Consider the following 19,021-nt stretch of genomic DNA (forward strand, 5'->3'; position numbering starts at 1 on the left):
TTTTGGCTCTATGTAAATCTTTCCCTTGTATAAACTTTTGGCATGTAAAATGACCTCGATGTTTTTGGCATTATCTGTAACAACGTGGCTCGACGTATTAATTAGGGTATAAAGGAAGCAGTTGATCACTGCTTTTGCTTGGCACTCATTTTATTATCATCTGTGTTCCCTCCCTACTTCAGATTGCCACACGTGCTTTGATGACCCACAAGTATAGGGGATCTATCGTAGTCTTTTCGATAAGTAAGAGTGTCAAACCCAACGAGGAGCAGAAGGAAATGATAAGCAGTTTTCAGTAAGGTATTCGGTGCAAGCACTAAAATTATCGGTAACAGATAGTTTTGTGATAAGGTAATTTGTAACGAGTAACAAGTAATAAAAGTAAATAAGGTGCAGCAAGATGGCCCAATCCTTTTTGTAGCAAATGACAAGCCTGGAAAAACCCTTATATAAAGGAAAACGCTCCCGAGGACACATGGGAATTATCGTCAAGCTAGTTTTCATCACGCTCATATGATTCGCGTTCGTTACTTTGATAATTTGATATGTGGGTGTACCTGTGCTTCGGTACTGCCCTTCCTTGGAAAAGAATCCCACTTATGATTAACCCCTCTTGCAAGCATCAACTACTACAAAACAAGTATGAAGGTAAACCTAATCATAGCATGGAACATATGGATCCAAATCAGCCCCTTACGAAGCAACGCATAAACTAGAGTTTAAGCTTCTGTCACTCTAGCAACCCATCATCTACTTATTACTTCCCAATGCCTTCCTCTAGGCCCAAACAATGGTGAAGTGTCATGTAGTCGACGTTCACATGACACCACTAGAGTAAAGACAACATACATCTCATCAAAATATCAAACGAATACCAAATTCACATGACTACTTATAGCAAGACTTCTCCCATGTCCTCGGGAACAAACGTAACTACTCACAAAGCATATTACGTTCATCATTAGAGGGGTATTAATATGCATAAAGTATCTGAACATATGATCTTCCACCAAATAAACCAACTAGCATCAACTACAAGGAGTAATCAACACTACTAGCAACCCACAGGTACCAATCTGAGGTTTTGGGACAAAGATTGGATACAAGAGATGAACTAGGGTTTGGGATGAGATGGTGTTGGTGAAGATTTTGATGGATATTGACCCCCTCCCGATGAGAGGATCGATGGTGATGACGATGGTGATGATTTCCCCCTCCTGGAGGGATGTTTCCCCGGCAGAACAGCTCCGCCGGAGCCCTAGATTGGTTCCGTCAAGGTTCCGCCTCATGGCGGCGGAGTTTCGTCCCAAGAGCTTGCTTATGATTTTTTTTTCAGGGCAAAAGACTTCATATATCCAAAGATGGGCACTGGAGGCCTTCCCAAGGGGCCCACGAGACAGGGGGGCGCGCCCAGGGGGTAGGGCACGCCCCCACCCTCCTAGATGGTGGGTGGCCCCCCTCCGGTGCTTTCTTCGCCCAATATGTTTTATATATTCTAAAACTGACTTCGGTGGAGTTTTAGGACTTTTGGAGTTGTGCGGAATAGGTCTCTAATATTTTCTCCTTTTCCAGCCCAGAATTACAGCTGTCAGCATTCTCCTTTTTCGTGTAAACCTTGTAAAATAAGAGAGAATAGGCATAAGTATTGTGACATAATGTGTAATAACAGCCCATAATGCAATAAATATCGATATAAAAGCATGATGCAAAATGGATGTATCAACTCCCCCAAGCTTAGACCTCACTTGTCCTGAAGCGAAAGCCGATATCATAAAATATGTCCACATGTTTAGAGATAGAGGTGTCGATAAAATAAAATATGGACATGAGGGCATCATGATCATTCTTAGAACAGCAACACACACACACATATATATATATTGTCATAGGATTTCTTATGCTAAAGTAACAATTCATTCACAATTTCAATTATGAATCAGAAAGTTCATTGAAAACTAACAAACTATAATTGAAGCAATTGCAATTTATCATATGTCAGGACCGGATTTTTGGGATATTAGTTTCCCAGAAAATGGCCCTTACGCTCACCAGCCCCAGGATTACTGTTAGCTGATGAGACACCAACTTGATATAGAAGCTCCAAGCAAAATACAAAATGAGTAGTACAAGACCATTCTGGCCTATGAGTACATCAAATGGTTTCTAGTGGTTGATGGCGGAAGCGGTTTGCGGTTCATCAGCGTCTATGGGAATCCATTTCCCACAGGAACAGCTGACATGGATAACTCCTATCTTCGCGAGGCTGCTGTCACCATTGCGTAGGTTCTGGAGCTGTCATCGCAATGCTCCTCTCCATGCAAGAAATCTGTCCAAGACAATAGCTAGGTACAAGCCAGTGAGTACTTTGAATATACTCGCAAACATTATGAACACGAGTATAATATAACAAATGATAATCATGCTCTGAAATATTCTATGATCACAGCGTCAGTCACAAAATAAGAATCCATGATGCACGCAAGCAGGTTATTCATATACAACATGAATATGCAATAAGGGAGTAGAAATAGAATGTACCGATCGGGTGTCTGAAGTGACGCCTTGAAAGGATAATAACATAAAGCATGCCTCAGTCGGGCGTCTGAGTGACACCACACAAAGGGCTTATAAATAAAAGAAATAACAAGCGTGCCACAGTCGGGCGTCTGTGCGACACCACATAAAGGGCTTATAAAGGAAATAAGTAGCAAACATGCCACAGTCAGGCGTCTGTGTGACACCACATAAAGGGCTTATAGAGTAAGCAAATAACAAGCATGCCACAGTTGGGCGTCTCCGCGACACCACATAAAGGGCTTATATGAGAGTAGTCACAGTGAATATCCAGGAGGTAGAACCATCCCAGGGATACTCAATAATTCAAATAATGTAAATGGTTAGTCCATAATAATAGTAATCATGATCATCATAAGTCACAAGTCATGATCCATGTTCTGGTTTAGCAGTTTTTCCCTCCGAAGACCGACGCTAAGACCGACACTTGACTCATCCCAGACTGTAGTCCTTAAACATGGACACGGCTATTCGAATAGATATAATCTCTGCAGCGGGTGTACTCTTTACGCACGAGTAACGGATTTATTTAGTCCATTGGGACTAATTCCATCTGCAGTCTTTTAATTGAAAACACACCTGACCGCACACACCAGCCTAACTTACCGGTGTCTGGAATCACCCACGACACCCGTTAAGCAAAACTCTAAGTGGGGAGGCTACAACCTCAGTTAGCATGGGATCACAAAATTTGTAACGCGCGCAAACTAGGGGAGCTACCCCCTCGGCTCCAACCGGAAACACCCATGCCCCCGGACCAGGTGGCATGCCTATCGGATGCAGCCGGTATCTTCCACCATGGCCTCTCTGTACGGTGTGTGCTAGGAAGGGGTTGACAACTTATTGAACCATACCCTACCTATGGCAGGGACAAGTGGTAGTACGAAACAAGTATGGGGGTTACTGGAACAAGACTCGATCTATGGTCGACTCAGGAGGTTAAAGCATTTCCTGTGTGATAAGCATAAGAGATATATCTCACACCAATCAGACAGAATCACTACTCATCATACCTCACCATGCCTTACCGGACATAACCGTCTCGACGAAGAACTAGAGACAAGCTCGTGTCTACCCAAGACAGAGACTTTCCCGGATTCCTTCCGGTAGGCATGAAAGGCATACGAGGGTGATTACTATCACAAGCATATCCAAATCCCAACTGCAAGGAATCATCATTATGCACTCATGAATATGATCATAGCACCACATAAAATATCGAATACTTTGCGTCAAGGTGGTGTCATATTTGCATCAAACGACACACAACAAATATCATGCTGGGGTTCAGAATGCTTGCCTTCATGAGTATGCAAGTGGGGGTGCACTTTTTGAAAGTTGCTTCCTTCTCCAAAAATCCTATTTGAGAAAATTTCAAATTAACACATAGTTTCAAAACAGTACAAAAAAGTTGTTCAGAAAATTTTCAAATAAATATGGAAATAAACTAGACAAAATTTGAAAAACAACAGAAAAAGAATCAAATCAACTGGACTTGTATTTTAAAAGTTATAGCCAGTCAAAGTTTAGTAAAAAAATCTGTTTTAATAAAAATCAGAAAAAGAAAACGGTTTGGGGAGTAATACATTTTCGAACAGGAGGAAACGTACTCTGGGTTTTACGCTTCCACTAAAGCCAGCGTGAGTCGTCGCTGGGTCACTAACAGTGGGTCCATCGGGCCCACTGGTCAGGTTTGACCAGTCGCCTGCGCCTTCTTCTCCTCTGGCCGAGCAGAGGCGGAGCTCCGGCGATTGCCGCCGACAAACGGTGGCTCCCCACGGGATTCCGAGGGCAGGGATGGGTCCGCCAGTCCAGGGTGGTCCTCCTAGTGGTCGAGAGGGTCATTGCGACAAAGGGGGTCGCCGGCGGCGAGCTCCGCGGCGGACGGTGGCCTCTGGTGGATTGGGGTCTCGGGCTACGGTGGTTCCCGATTGTGTTTGAGAGGTGGGGTGGCTCCGCACGGTCGAGGGGAGGAGGATGGGAGAACGGGAGGAGTTAGGGGCCTCGGTCTTGGCCGGATTTTACCGGAACGTGGCGGCGGTCGGGCCTGCCGGAGATGGGAGAGATGATGGCCTCTGGCCAACTGGGGAGGAGGGGGAGCTTCCTACTACTCGAACAGGGTTGCTGACGAGCCTAGGCGTGATCGGAAGGGCTATTTATAGCCTGGGGAGGTCGGTCCCCGTGGCTGTGGATAAGAACGCCGGTGAACCGCCATCGTGTTGCCAGCAGAGCGACGTGGCGGCGACGGGAGCTAGCGGACGGACTCATGGATGAGCTCGGGCTGTTCAGAGGCTAGCTGGCGCGCGGCTGTGGCTCGGGCGTCGCCGTCCATGGCAGGAGCCGGATGCGGCCATCCGCTAGCTGCCATGGCCTACCTGACAGTGGCGCTATAGGGCGCCAGGGGCGACTTGGATGGTTCTGGTGAGCGGTTGAGGACGGGCGTCGCTCTGCAGGCGAGCAAGGGCCAGGTGCGCGGGGTGAGCGAACGCGGCGGCTCGGGCGCACACATGTGCAAAACGCGCGCTCTGGCCGCGCCCAGAGCACGCACGCCATGTGCTCGATGAAATGCCAACGCATGCCAGTGAAGGAAATATGCCCTAGAGGCAATAATAAAGTTATTATTTATTTCCTTATATCATGATAAATGTTTATTATTCATGCTAGAATTGTATTAACCGGAAACATAATACATGTGTGAATACATAGACAAACTTAGTGTCACTAGTATGCCTCTACTTGACTAGCTCGTTAATCAAAGATGGTCATGTTTCCTAACCATGAACAAAGTGTTGTTATTTGATTAACGAGGTCACATCATTAGTTGAATGATCTGATTGACATGACCCATTCCATTAGCTTAGCACCCGATCTTTAGTATGTTGCTATTGCTTTCTTCATGACTTATACATGTTCCTGTGACTATGAGATTATGCAACTCCCGTTTGCCGGAGGAACACTTTGGGTGCTACCAAACGTCACAACATAACTGGGTGATTATAAAGGAGCATTACAGGTGTCTCCAAAGGTAGATGTTGGGTTGGCGTATTTCGAGATTAGTTTTTGTCACTCCGATTGTCGGAGAGGTATCTCTGGGCCCTCTCGGTAATGCACATCACTTAAGCCTTGCAAGCATTGCAACTAAATGAGTTAGTTGCGGGATGATGTATTACAGAACGAGTAAAGAGACTTGCCGGTAACGAGATTGAACTAGGTATTGGATACCGACGATCAAATCTCGGGCAAGTAACATACCGATGACAAAGGGAACAACGTATGTTGTTATGCGGTCTGACCGATAAAGATCTTCGTAGAATATGTAGGAGCCAATATGGGCATCCAGGTCCCGCTATTGGTTATTGACCGGAGACGTGTCTCGGTCATGTCTACATTGTTCTCGAACCCGTAGGGTCCGCACGCTTAAGGTTACGATGACAGTTATATTATGAGTTTACATGTTTTGATGTACCGAAGGAGTTCGGAGTCCCGGATGAGATCGGGGACATGACGAGGAGTCTCGAAATGGTCGAGATGTAAAGATTCATATATTGAATGATATGGTTAGGCCAAGGGGTCAAGCCCATGAGGCTTTAGGTCGGTGCAAAAGGAGTTTTGCGGAGGCCAGGGGGCCAAACGCCGGAGACCCTGGCGTCTGGCCCTGGGCCAGACGCCGAGGCCCATGGCGTCTGGGCCAGACGCCAAGGATTGTGGCATTTGGTCCTGGAGTCCGAGTGGGACTCTTGCCTTTCGGGAAAAACCGACTTTAAGGAGGCTTTTGCTCCAAGTTTCGACCCCGGGGCTCAACATATAAATAGAGGGGCAGGGCTAGCACCAAAGATACAACAAGTTGATCCACGTGATCTATTCCTTAGCCTTGTGCGGTGCCCCCAGCCACCATATTCCTCGATAATACTGTAGCGGAGTTTAGGCGAAGCCCTGCTGCTGTAGTGCATCAAGATCGTCACCACGCCGTCGTGCTGACGGAACTCTTCCCCGACACTTTGCTGGATCGGAGTCCGGGGATCGTCATCGATCTGAACGTGTGCTCGAACTCGGAGGTGCCATAGTTTCGGTACTTGCTCGGTTGGATCGTGAAGACGAACGACTACTTCCTCTACGTTGCGTCAACGCTTCCGCAGTCGGTCTGCGTGGGTACGTAGACAACACTCTCCCCTCTCGTTGCTATGCATCACATGATCTTGCGTGTGCGTAGGAAATTTTTTGAAATTACTACGAAACCCAACAGTGGTATCAGAGCCTAGGTTATTTATGTTGATGTTATATGCACGAGTAGAACACAAGTGAGTTGTGGGCGATATAAGTCATACTGCCTACCAGCATGTCATACTTTGGTTCGGCGGCATTGTTGGACGAGACGACCCGGACCAACATTACGCATACACTTACGCGAGACCGGTTCCCCCGACGTGCTTTGCACACAGGTGGCTTGCGGGCGACTGTCTCTCCAACTTTAGTTGAACCAAGTATGGCTACGCCCGGTCCTTGCGAAGGTTAAAACGGAGTCTATTTGACAAACTATCATTGTGGTTTTGATGCGTAGGTGAGATTGGTTCTTGCTTAAGCCCGTAGCAGCCACGTAAAACTTGCAACAACAAAGTAGAGGACGTCTAACTTGTTTTTGCAGGGCATGTTGTGATGTGATATGGTCAAGACATGATGCTGAATTTTATTGTATGAGATGATCATGTTTTGTAACCGAGTTATCGGCAACTGGCAGGAGCCTTATGGTTGTCGTTTTATTGTATGCAATGCAATCGCGATGTAATGCTTTACTTTATTACTAAGCGGTAGTGATAGTCGTGGAAGCATAAGATTGGCGAGACGACAACGATGCTACGATGGACATCAAGGTGTCGCGCCGGTGACGATGGTGATCACGACGGTGCTTCGAAGATGGAGATCACAAGCACAAGATGATGATGGCCATATCATATCACTTATATTGATTGCATGTGATGTTTATCTTTTATGCATCTTATCTTGCTTTGATTGATGGTAGCATTATAAGATGATCTCTCACTAAATTATCAAGAAGTGTTCTCCCTGAGTATGCACCGTTGCCAAAGTTCGTCGTGTCCAGACACCACGTGATGATCGGGTGTGATAAGCTCTACGTCCATCTACAACGGGTGCAAGCCAGTTTTTGCACACGCAGAATACTCAGGTTAAACTTGACGAGCCTAGCATATGCAGATATGGCCTCGGAACACAGAGACCGAAAGGTCGAGCGTGAATCATATAGTAGATATGATCAACATAACGATGTTCACCATTGAAAACTACTCCATCTCACGTGATGATCGGTTATGGTTTAGTTGATTTGGATCACGTGATCACTTAGAGGATTAGAGGGATGTCTATCTAAGTGGGAGTTCTTAAGTAATATGATTAAATTGAACTTAAATTTATCATGAACTTAGTCCTGGTAGTATTTTGCAAATTATGTTATAGATCAATAGCTCGCGTTGTTGCTTCCCTGTGTTTATTTTGATATGTTCCTAGAGAAAATTGTGTTGAAAGATGTTAGTAGCAATGATGCAGATTAGATCCGTGATCTGAGGTTTATCCTCATTGCTGCACAGAAGAATTATGTCCTTGATGCACCGCTAGGTGACAGACCTATTGCAGGAGCAGATGCAGACGTTATGAACGTTTGGCTAGCTCAATATGATGACTACTTGATAGTTTAGTGCACCATGCTTAACGGCTTAGAATCGGGACTTCAAAGACGTTTTGAACGTCATGGACCATATGAGATGTTCCAGGAGTTGAAGTTAATATTTCAAGCAAATACCCGAGTTGAGAGATATGAAGTCTCCAACAAGTTCTATAGCTAAAAGATGGAGGAGAATCGCTCAACTAGTGAGCATGTGCTCAGATTGTCTGGGTACTACAATCGCTTGAATCAAGTGGGAGTTGATCTTCCAGATGAAATAGTGATTGACAGAATTCTCTAGTCACCATCACCAAGTTAGTAGAACTTCATGATGAACTATAATATGCAAGGGATAACGAAAACGATTCCCAAGCTCTTTGTGATGCTAAAATCGACGAAGGTAGAAACCAAGAAAAACATCAAGTGTTGATGGTAGACAAGACCACTAGTTTCAAGGAATAGGGCAAAGGGAAGAAGGGGAACTTCAAGAAGAACGGCAAGCAAGTTGTTGCTCAAGTGAAGAAGCCCAAGTCTGGACCTAAGCCTGAGACTAAGTGCTTCTACTGCAAAGGGACTGGTCACTAGAAGCGGAACTACCCCAAGTATTTGGTGGATAAGAAGGATGGCAAAGTGAACAAAGCTATATTTGATATACATGTTATTGATGTGTACTTTACTAGTGTTCGTAGCAACCCCTCGGTATTTGATACTGGTTCAGTTGCTAAGAGTAGTAACTCGAAACGGGAGTTGCAGAATGAACAGAAACTAGTTAAAGGGTGAAGTGACGATGTGTGTTGGAAATAGTTCCAAGATTGATATGATCATCATCGCACACTCCCTATACTTTCGGGATTAGTGTTAAACCTAAATAAGTGTTATTTGGTGTTTGCGTTGAGCATGAATATGATTTGATCATGTTTATTGCAATACGGTTATTCATGTAAGTTAGAGAATAATTGTTGTTCTGTTTACATGAATAAAACCTTCTATGGTCATACACCCAACGAAATGGTTTGTTGGATCTCGATCGTAGTGATACACATATTCATAATATTGAAGCCAAAAGATGCAAAGTTAATAATGATAGTGCAACTTATTTGTGGCACTGCCGTTTAAGTCATATTGGTGTAAAGCGCATGAAGAAACTCCATGCTGATGGGATTTTGGAATCACTTGATTATGAATCACTTGATGCTTGCGAACCATGCCTTATGGGCAAGATGACTAAAGAGTCCATTCTCCGGAACAATGGAGCGAGCAACTGACTTGCTGGAAATAATACATACTGATGTATGCGGTCCGATGAGTGTTAAGGCTCACGGCAAGTATCGTTATTTTCTGAACTTCACAGATGATTCGAGCAGATATGGATATATCTACTTGATGAAACATAAGTCTGAAACATTTGAAAAGTTCAAAGAATTTCAGAGTGAAGTGGAAAATCATCGTGAAAAGAAAATAAATTTTCTACATCTGATCGCGGAGACAAATATTTGAGTTACGAGTTTGGTCTTCAATTAAAACAATGTGGAATAGTTTCACAAACTCATGCCACATGGAACACCACAGCATAATGGTGTGTCCGAACGTCATAACCGTACTTTATTGGATATAGTGCAATCCATGATGTCTCTTACTGATCTACCACTATCGTTTTGGGGTTATGTATTAGAGACAGCTGCATTCACGTTAAATAGGGCACCATCTAAATCTGTTGAGACGACACCGTATGAACTATGGTTTGGCAAGAAACCTAAGTTGTTGTTTCTTAAAGTTTGAGGTTGCAATGCTTATGTGAAAAAGTTTCAACCTGATAAGCTCAAACCCAAATCGGAGAAATGTGTCTTCATAGGATATCCAAAGGAAACTATTGGATACACCTTCTATCACAGATCCGAAGGCAAGACTTTTGTTGCTTAATTCGGAAACTTTCTAGAGAAGGAGTTTCTCTCGAAAGAAGTGAGTGGGAGGAAAGTAGAAAACTTGATAAGGTAATTGTACCTTCTCCCTTATTGGAAAGTAGTTCATCACAGAAATCTGTTCTTGTGACTACTACACCAATTAGTGAGGAAGATAATGATGATGATCATGTAACTTCAGATCAAGTTACTACCGAATCTCGTAGGTAAACCAGAGTAAGATCCGCACCAGAGTGATACGGTAATCCTGTTCTGGAAGTCATGTTACTAGACCATGACGAACTTGCAAACTATGAGGAAGCGATGATGAGCCCAGATTCCGCGAAATGGTTTGAGGCCATGAAATCTGATATATGATCCATGTATGAGAACAAAGTATGGACTTTGATGGATTTGCCCGATGATCGGCAAGCCATAGAAAATAAATGGATTTTCAAGAGGAAGACGGACGCTGATAGTAGTGTTACTATCTACAAAGCTAGAATTGTCGCAAAAGGTTTTTGACAAGTTCAAGGTGTTGACTACGATGAGATTTTCTCACTCATATCTATGCTTAAGTCTGTCCGAATCATGTTAGCAATTGCCGCATTTTATGAAATCTGGCAAATGGATAAACAAAACTGCATTCCGTAATGGATTTACTAAAGAAGAGTTGTATACGATACAACTAGAAGGTTTTGTCGATCCTAAAGGTGTTAAATATGCAAGCTCCAGCGATCCATCTATAGACTGGTGCAAGAATCTCGGAGTTGGAATATACGCTTTGATAAGTTGATCAAAGCATATAGTTTTATACAGACTTGCGGTGAAGCCTGTATTTACAAGAAAGTGAGTGGGAGCACTACAGCATTTCTGATAAGTATATGTGTATGACATATTGTTAATCGGAAATAATGTAGAATTATTCTGCAAAGCATAAAGGAGTGTTTGAAAGGAATTTTTCAAAGAAAACCTCGGTGAAGCTGCTTACATATTAAGCATCAAAATCTATAGAGATAGATCAAGACGCTTGATAAGTTTTTTCAATGAGTACATACCTTGACAAGATTTTGAAGTAGTTCAAAATGGAGCGGTCAAAGAAAGAGTTCTTGCCTGTATTACAAGGTGTGAAGTTGAGTAAGACTCAAAGCCCGACCACGGCAGAAGATAGAAAGAGAATGAAAGTCATTCCCTATGCCTTGGCCATAGGTTCTATCAAGTATGTCATGCTGTATACCAGATCTATTGTATACCCTGCACTGATTTGGCAAGGGAGTACAATAGTGATCTAGGAGTAGATCACTGGACAGCGGTCAGAATTATCCTTAGTAAAATAAGGATATGTTTCTCGATTATGGACGTGACAAAAAGGGTTCGTCGTAAACGGTTACGTCGATGCAAGTTTTTGACACTGATCCAGATGATTCTAAGTCTCAATCTGGATACATATTGAAAGTGGGAGCAATTAGCTAGAGTAGCTCCGTGCAGAGCATTGTAGACATAGAATTTTGCAAAATACATACGGATCTGAATTTGGCAGGCCCGTTGACTAAGATTCTCTCACAAGCAAAACATAATCACACCTTAGTACTCTTTGGGTGTTAATCACATAGCGATGTGAACTAGATTACTGACTTTAGTAAACCCTTTGGGTGTTCATCACATATCGATGTGGACTATGGGTGATAATCACATGGTGATGTGAACTATTGCTGTTAAATCACATGGCGATGTGAACTAGATTATTGACTCTAGTGCAAGTGGGAGACTGAAGGAAATATGCCCTAGAGGCAATAATAAAGTTATTATTTATTTCCTTATATCATGATAAATGTTTATTATTCATGCTAGAATTGTATTAACCGGAAACATAATACATGTGTGAATACATAGACAAACTTAGTGTCACTAGTATGCCTCTACTTGACTAGCTCGTTAATCAAAGATGGTTATGTTTCCTAACCATGAACAAAGTGTTGTTATTTGATTAACGAGGTCACATCATTAGTTGAATGATCTGATTGACATGACCCATTCCATTAGCTTAGCACCCGATCGTTTAGTATGTTGCTATTGCTTTCTTCATGACTTATACATGTTCCTGTGACTATGAGATTATGCAACTCCCATTTGCCGGAGGAACACTTTGGGTGCTACCAAATGTCACAACGTAACTGGGTGATTATAAAGGAGCATTACAGGTGTCTCCAAAGGTAGATGTTGGGTTGGCGTATTTCGAGATTAGGATTTGTCACTCCGATTGTCGGAGAGGTATCTCTGGGCCCTCTCGGTAATGCACATCACTTAAGCCTTCCAAGCATTGCAACTAAATGAGTTAGTTGCGGGATGATGTATTACAGAACGAGTAAAGAGACTTGCCGGTAACGAGATTGAACTAGGTATTGGATACCGACGATCAAATCTCGGGCAAGTAACATACCGATGACAAAGGGAACAACGTATGTTGTTATGCGGTCTGACCGATAAAGATCTTTGTAGAATATGTAGGAGCCAATATGGGCATCCAGGTCCCGCTATTGGTTATTGACCGGAGACGTGTCTCGGTCATGTCTACATTGTTCTCGAACCCATAGGGTCCGCACGCTTAAGGTTACGATGACAGTTATATTATGAGTTTACATGTTTTGATGTACCGAAGGAGTTCGGAGTCCCGGATAAGATCGGGGACATGACAAGGAGTCTCGAAATGGTCGAGACGTAAAGATTCATATATTGGATGATATGGTTAGGCCAAGGGGTCAAGCCCATGAGGCTTTAGGTCGGTGCAAAAGGAGTTTTGCGGAGGCCAGGGGGCCAAACGCCGGAGACCCTGGCGTCTGGCCCTGGGCCAGACGCCGAGGCCCATGGTGTCTGGGCCAGACGCCAAGGATTGTGGCGTTTGGTCCTGGAGTCCGAGTGGGACTCTTGCCTTTCGGGAAAAACCGACTTTGAGGAGGCTTTTGCTCCAAGTTTCGACCCCGGGGCTCAACATATAAATAGAGGGGCAGGGCTAGCACCAAAGATACAACAAGTTGATCCACGTGATCTATTCCTTAGCCTTGTGCGGTGCCCCCAGCCACCATATTCCTCGATAATACTGTAGCGGAGTTTAGGCGAAGCCCTGCTGCTGTAGTGCATCAAGATCATCACCACGCCGTCGTGCTGACGGAACTCTTCCCCGACACTTTGCTGGATCGGAGACCGGGGATCGTCATCGAGCTGAACGTGTGCTCGAACTCGGAGGTGCCGTAGTTTCGGTACTTGATCGGTTGGATCGTGAAGATGAACGACTACTTCCTCTACGTTGCGTCAACGCTTCCGCAGTCGGTCTGCGTGGGTACGTAGACAACACTCTCCCCTCTCGTTGCTATGCATCACATGATCTTGCGTGTGCGTAGGAAATTTTTTGAAATTACTACGAAACCCAACAGCCAGGAGGCTTGGATGAGGCTGGGGATTAACATGTCTAGGTTAGAGGTAGCTAGGAGTTTAGTGGACACCCTGGTTTGGCTGTTGTGGCAAGCCCATAATGCAAACTCATGAGCATGCCAATTCTGTTCATGAACACCAAGGGCTTGACAGAATGCCAGTAGCTTCTAGGTATCTCCTCTGGTGGCCAAAGTCTCCAGTTTGGGGTCTCTTTAGATAATAAAGAGGGTGGCAAGGTTAGTTTGACAAAAACAAAAACTTGTTAGTGTAAGTTTTGCAAATTTCAGTTCTGGACAGAAAATGAAAGGCATTATTTCATGGACCAAAAATACTCCAATGGGTCCAATCTCCTGGACTTAAGGGTTTGGTAGAGTGGTCTATGAGCAGGAGAAAAATCATGGGTAAATTTTTGGGGTGTTACATCATATCATCACAAAGAGTCAATATAAGAGCTTTTTAGCAAGTCCACATATTCAACTATCATTTAGTCTTTCACAATTGCTAACACTCACGCAATACTTGTGGGTATGAAGTTTTAATCGAACACAGAGAAAGATATGGGCTTATAGTTTTGCCTCCCAACCTTTTACCTCAAGGGTAATGTCAACAATAATAGTTCATGAAAACTCACATCCAATTAGCTATATATATCAGGATCTTTCCAACACACTGTGCTTGCCAAAGGATAAAATGTAAAAAGGAAAGGTGAAGATCACCATGACTCTTGTATAAGGTATAAGACAAGAATAGAAGATAGGCCCTTCGCAGAGGGAAGTAGAGGTTGTCATGTGTTTGTAAGGTTGGATGCATGAAATCTTAATGCAAAAAGATCGTCACTTTATATTGCCACTTGTGATATGGACCTTTATTATGCAGTCCGTCGCTTTTATTTCTTCCACATCACAAGATCGTATAAAGCTTATTTTCTCCATACTAATAAATCATGCATATTTCAAGAGCAATTTTTATTTCTTGCAACAATGACAACTTACTTGAAGGATCTTACTCAATCCATAGGTAGATATGGTGGACTCTCATGGCAAAACTGGGTTTAAGGATATTTGGAAGCACAAGTAGTATCTCTACTTGGTGCAAAGAATTTGGCTAGCATGAGGGGGAAAGGCAAGCTCAACATGTTGGATAATCCATGACAATATAATTTATTTCAGATGTAAGAAAACATAACCCATTATGTTGTCTTCCTTGTCCAACATCAAATTTTTAGCATATATATTTCAATGAGTGCTCACAATCATAAAAGATGTCCAAGATAGTATATTTATATGTGAAAACCTCTCTTTCTTTATTACTTCCTATTAATTGCAACGATGACCAAAACTATGTTTGTCAACTCTCAACAACTTTTATTCATCATACTCTTTATATGTGAAGTCATTACTCTCCATAAGATCCATATGATATCTTCAATTATTTTTATTCTATCTCTTCTCGTTTATTTTTATTCCCTCTAGATCATGGCAAGATAATCAGGCCCTTGACTCATAACTTATCTTTATTATATATAGCTCACGGACTCGATTACATAGAAGGATCACAAGGCAAAACTCAAAACTAAATCATACTAAAACTTTATTCTACTAGATCAAGATATTATCAAAAGGATCGAACTAACAAAAACAGTAGAGATAAAATTGTGATGGTGATACGATACCGGGGCACTCCCCCAAGCTTGGCAGTTGCCAAGGGGAGTGCCCATACCCGATACTCAGTTATCCTTTGGTGGTAGTGATGATGGAGTTGTTGATGATGTAGGCTTGTCGTCCATCTTCCAAGGCATAGGCTCACCATCATAGAAGGATGATCGAGTCTCTGGGATCCTCGAATCTGCAGCCAAACTCATCCTCTTGAATCTATATTCATACTCACAGTTTTGGTTTTGCGGGTCATAGATCTCGGCTTGGAGGTGCTTGATTTTCTCGTGAACCTTGAAGATGGTCTCCCCAATGTCCTTGGCATCCATCTTGTGATTGTTGGTGAACTCCGCGACCATCATGTGGTTGGCATCAAGTCTGCGTTCCACCATCCCCTGGTACTTGAAAACTTGTTTCTCCATTGCTTTGAGTCTTGTCTCCATGCTTCCGGTCATCATTGGTCCCTCAACATCGCGGATGTGCAGCACCTCCTCACGCAACTCAATGGTTTGAGGGTGTTGCAGCACCTCCGCGAGGTAGGGGTTGATGACCCTCTCAGAAAACTTGTCCTTGGGGGCGCTTGAAGACGTCATGGTGATCTAGATCTGTCAGAAAAACAGCTCGAAACAAAGACAGGAGATATTTGCGTGGTACGGTGGTCAAAACCTTCGGGAGATTATATAGTGAATTTTTACCGACCAAAAGAAGTATCATGCAAGAAAACGGAGTCCGGAGGGCACACGAGGTAGGGGGGCATGCCCTCCACCCTCGTGGATGCCTCATGTCCTTTCCGGACTGCTTCTTATTTCATATTTTCTTAAATATTCCAAAACAGAGAAAAAATGCTATTAGAACTGTTTTGGAGTCGGTTTACTTATCGTACCACATACATATTCCTTTGTGGAGGCTGGAACGTTCTGGAAGGTGTCCCTTATATACTCCTCCGTGGTTACGGTTTCAATAACATTAGTTTTAGCATTTATAGGGTTGCCTGAGATATAATGTTTGATTCTTTGACCGTTCACCACCCTCTGATTGGTGCCTTCGAAGTTGTTGATTTTAATGAAACCGGAACGATAGACATCCTCGATAACGTAAGGGCCTTCCCATTTAGAGAGGAGTTTGCCTGCAAAAAATCTTAAATGAGAGTCGTATAACAATACATAATCACCTACATTAAACTCAAGTTTTTGTATCCCTTTGTCATGCCATCTTTTAACCTTTTCTTTAAACAGTTTGGCATTCTCATAGGCATGGGTTCTCCATTCATCAAGTGAGCTAATGTCAAATAGTCTCTTCTCACCGGCAAGTTTGAAATCATAATTGACCTCTTTAATATCCCAATATGCTTTATGTTCTAGTTCGAGAGGTAAGTGACATGTTTTCCATAAACCATCTTATGCGGAGACATACCCATAGGATTTTTATATGCAGTTCTATAGGCCCATAATGCATCATCAAGTTTCTTGGACTAATTCTTTTTAGATCTATTAACAGTCTTTTGCAAAATTAATTTAAGATCTCTATTGCTTAGTTCTACTTGACCACTAGACTGTGGGTTATATGGAGATGCAATTCTATGATTAACATCATACTTAGCAAGCATTTTACGAAAAGCACCATGAACAAAATGTGAACCACCATCAGTCATTAAATATCTAGGGACTCCAAACCTCGGAAAAATAACTTCTTTAAGCATCTTAATAGAGGTGTTATGATCAGCACTACTTGTTGGAATAGCTTCTACCCACTTAGTAACATAATCAACAGCAACTAAAATATGTGTATACCCATTAGAGGAAGGAAATGGTCCAATATAATCAAAGCCCCAAACATCAAATGGTTCAATAACAAGTGAATAATTCATAGGAATTTCCTGACATCTACTAATATTACCAATTCTTTGACATTCATCACAAGACAAGACAAACTCACGGGCATCCTTGAAGAGAGTAGGCCAATAAAAACCGGATTGCAATACCTTATGTGCAGTTCTATCTCCAGCATGGTGTCCTCCATAAGCCTTAGAGTGACACTTGCATAGGATCTGTTCCTGTTCATGCTCAGGTACACAACGTCTAATAACACCATCTACTCCTTCTTTATAGAGATGTGGGTCATCCCAGAAGTAATGTCTTAAATCATAGAAAAACTTTTTCTTTTGTTGGTTTGTGAAACTAGGTGGTATAAATTTAGCAACAATGTAATTAGCATAATCAACATACCATGGAGTAGTACGAGAAGCATTTATGACAGCTAATTGTTCATCGGGAAAGCTATTATCAATAGGTAGTGGGTCATCAAGAACATTTTCTAACCTAGACAAGTTGTCTGCAACGAGGTTCTCAACTCCCTTTCTATCGATAATATGCAAATCAAATTCTTGTAGCAAGAGAACCCATCTAATAAGTCTAGGTTTAGCATCTTTCTTTTCCATAAGGTATTTAATAGCAGCAAGATCAGTGTGAACAGTTACTTTAGAATCAACAATATAAGGTCTGAACTTATCACAAGCAAATACAACTGCTAAAAATTCTTTTTCAGTAGTAGCATAATTTCTTTGGGCACTGTCTAGAGTTTTACTAGCATATTGGATAACATTTAATTTCTTATCAACTCTTTGTCCTAGAGCCGCCCCTACAGTGTAATCACTAGCATCACACTCAAAGGGTAAATTCCAATCAGGAGGCTGAACAATAGGTGCAGAAATCAAGGCTTTCTTAAGTATTTCAAATGCTTCTACACAATCATCACCAAAGACAAGAGGAACATCTATTTGTAAGAGATTAGTCAAAGGCCTAGAAATTTTTGAGAAGTTGTTAATGAACCTCCTATAAAAACTGGCATGACCAAGGAAACTTCTTATACCTTTAATGTCCTTTGGACATGGCATCTTTTAAATAGCATAAACTTTAGCTTTGTCAGCTTCAATACCTCTTTCAGAAATTTTATGCCCCAAGACAATGCCTTCATTAACCATAAAGTGGCACTTCTCCCAATTCAAGACAAGATTAGTTTCTTCACATCTTTGCAAAACTCGATCAAGGTTGCTTAAGCAATCATCAAAAGAAGTTCCATAAATAGAAAAATCATCCATGAAAACCTCAACAATCTTTTCACAAAAGTCAGAGAATATAGCAGTCATGCATCTTTGAAAGGTAGCAGGTGCATTACATAAACCAAAAGGCATACGTCTATAAGCAAAGGTACCGAAAGGGCAAGTAAAAGTGGTCTTTTCCTGATCCTCTTTTGACACATGTATTTGAGAGAAACCAGAATAACCATCTAGAAAGCAAAAATGTGTATGTTTGGAAAATATTTCTAGCATTTTATCGATGAAAGGTAGAGGGTAATGATCCTTTTTAGTAGCTTTATTTAATTTGTGGAAATCAATTACCATTCTATAACCTGTAACAATTATTTGTGGGATCAATTCATCTTTATCATTAGGAACAACAGTAATACCTCCCTTCTTAGGGACACAATGGATAGGACTTACCCACTGACTATCAGCAATGGGATAAATTATACCTACCTCCAGAAGCTTTAGTATTTCTTTTCTTACCACTTCTTTCATCTTAGGATTTAACCGTCGTTCGTGATCAACAACCGGTTTAGCGTCTTTCTCCAATTTTATTTTGTGCTGGCATAGAGTGGGACTAATGCCCTTAAGATCATCAAGAGTATATCCAATAGCAGCACGGTGCTTCTTTAGAGTTTTCAATAATTTCGCTTCTTCCTGCTCTGAAAGGTTAGCACTAATAATAAAAGGATATATCTTATTTTCATCAAGA

The sequence above is a fragment of the Triticum urartu genome, chromosome 2 (genome assembly GCF_003073215.2).
Source record: "Triticum urartu cultivar G1812 chromosome 2, Tu2.1, whole genome shotgun sequence".
Taxonomy (NCBI): Eukaryota; Viridiplantae; Streptophyta; class Magnoliopsida; order Poales; family Poaceae; genus Triticum; species Triticum urartu.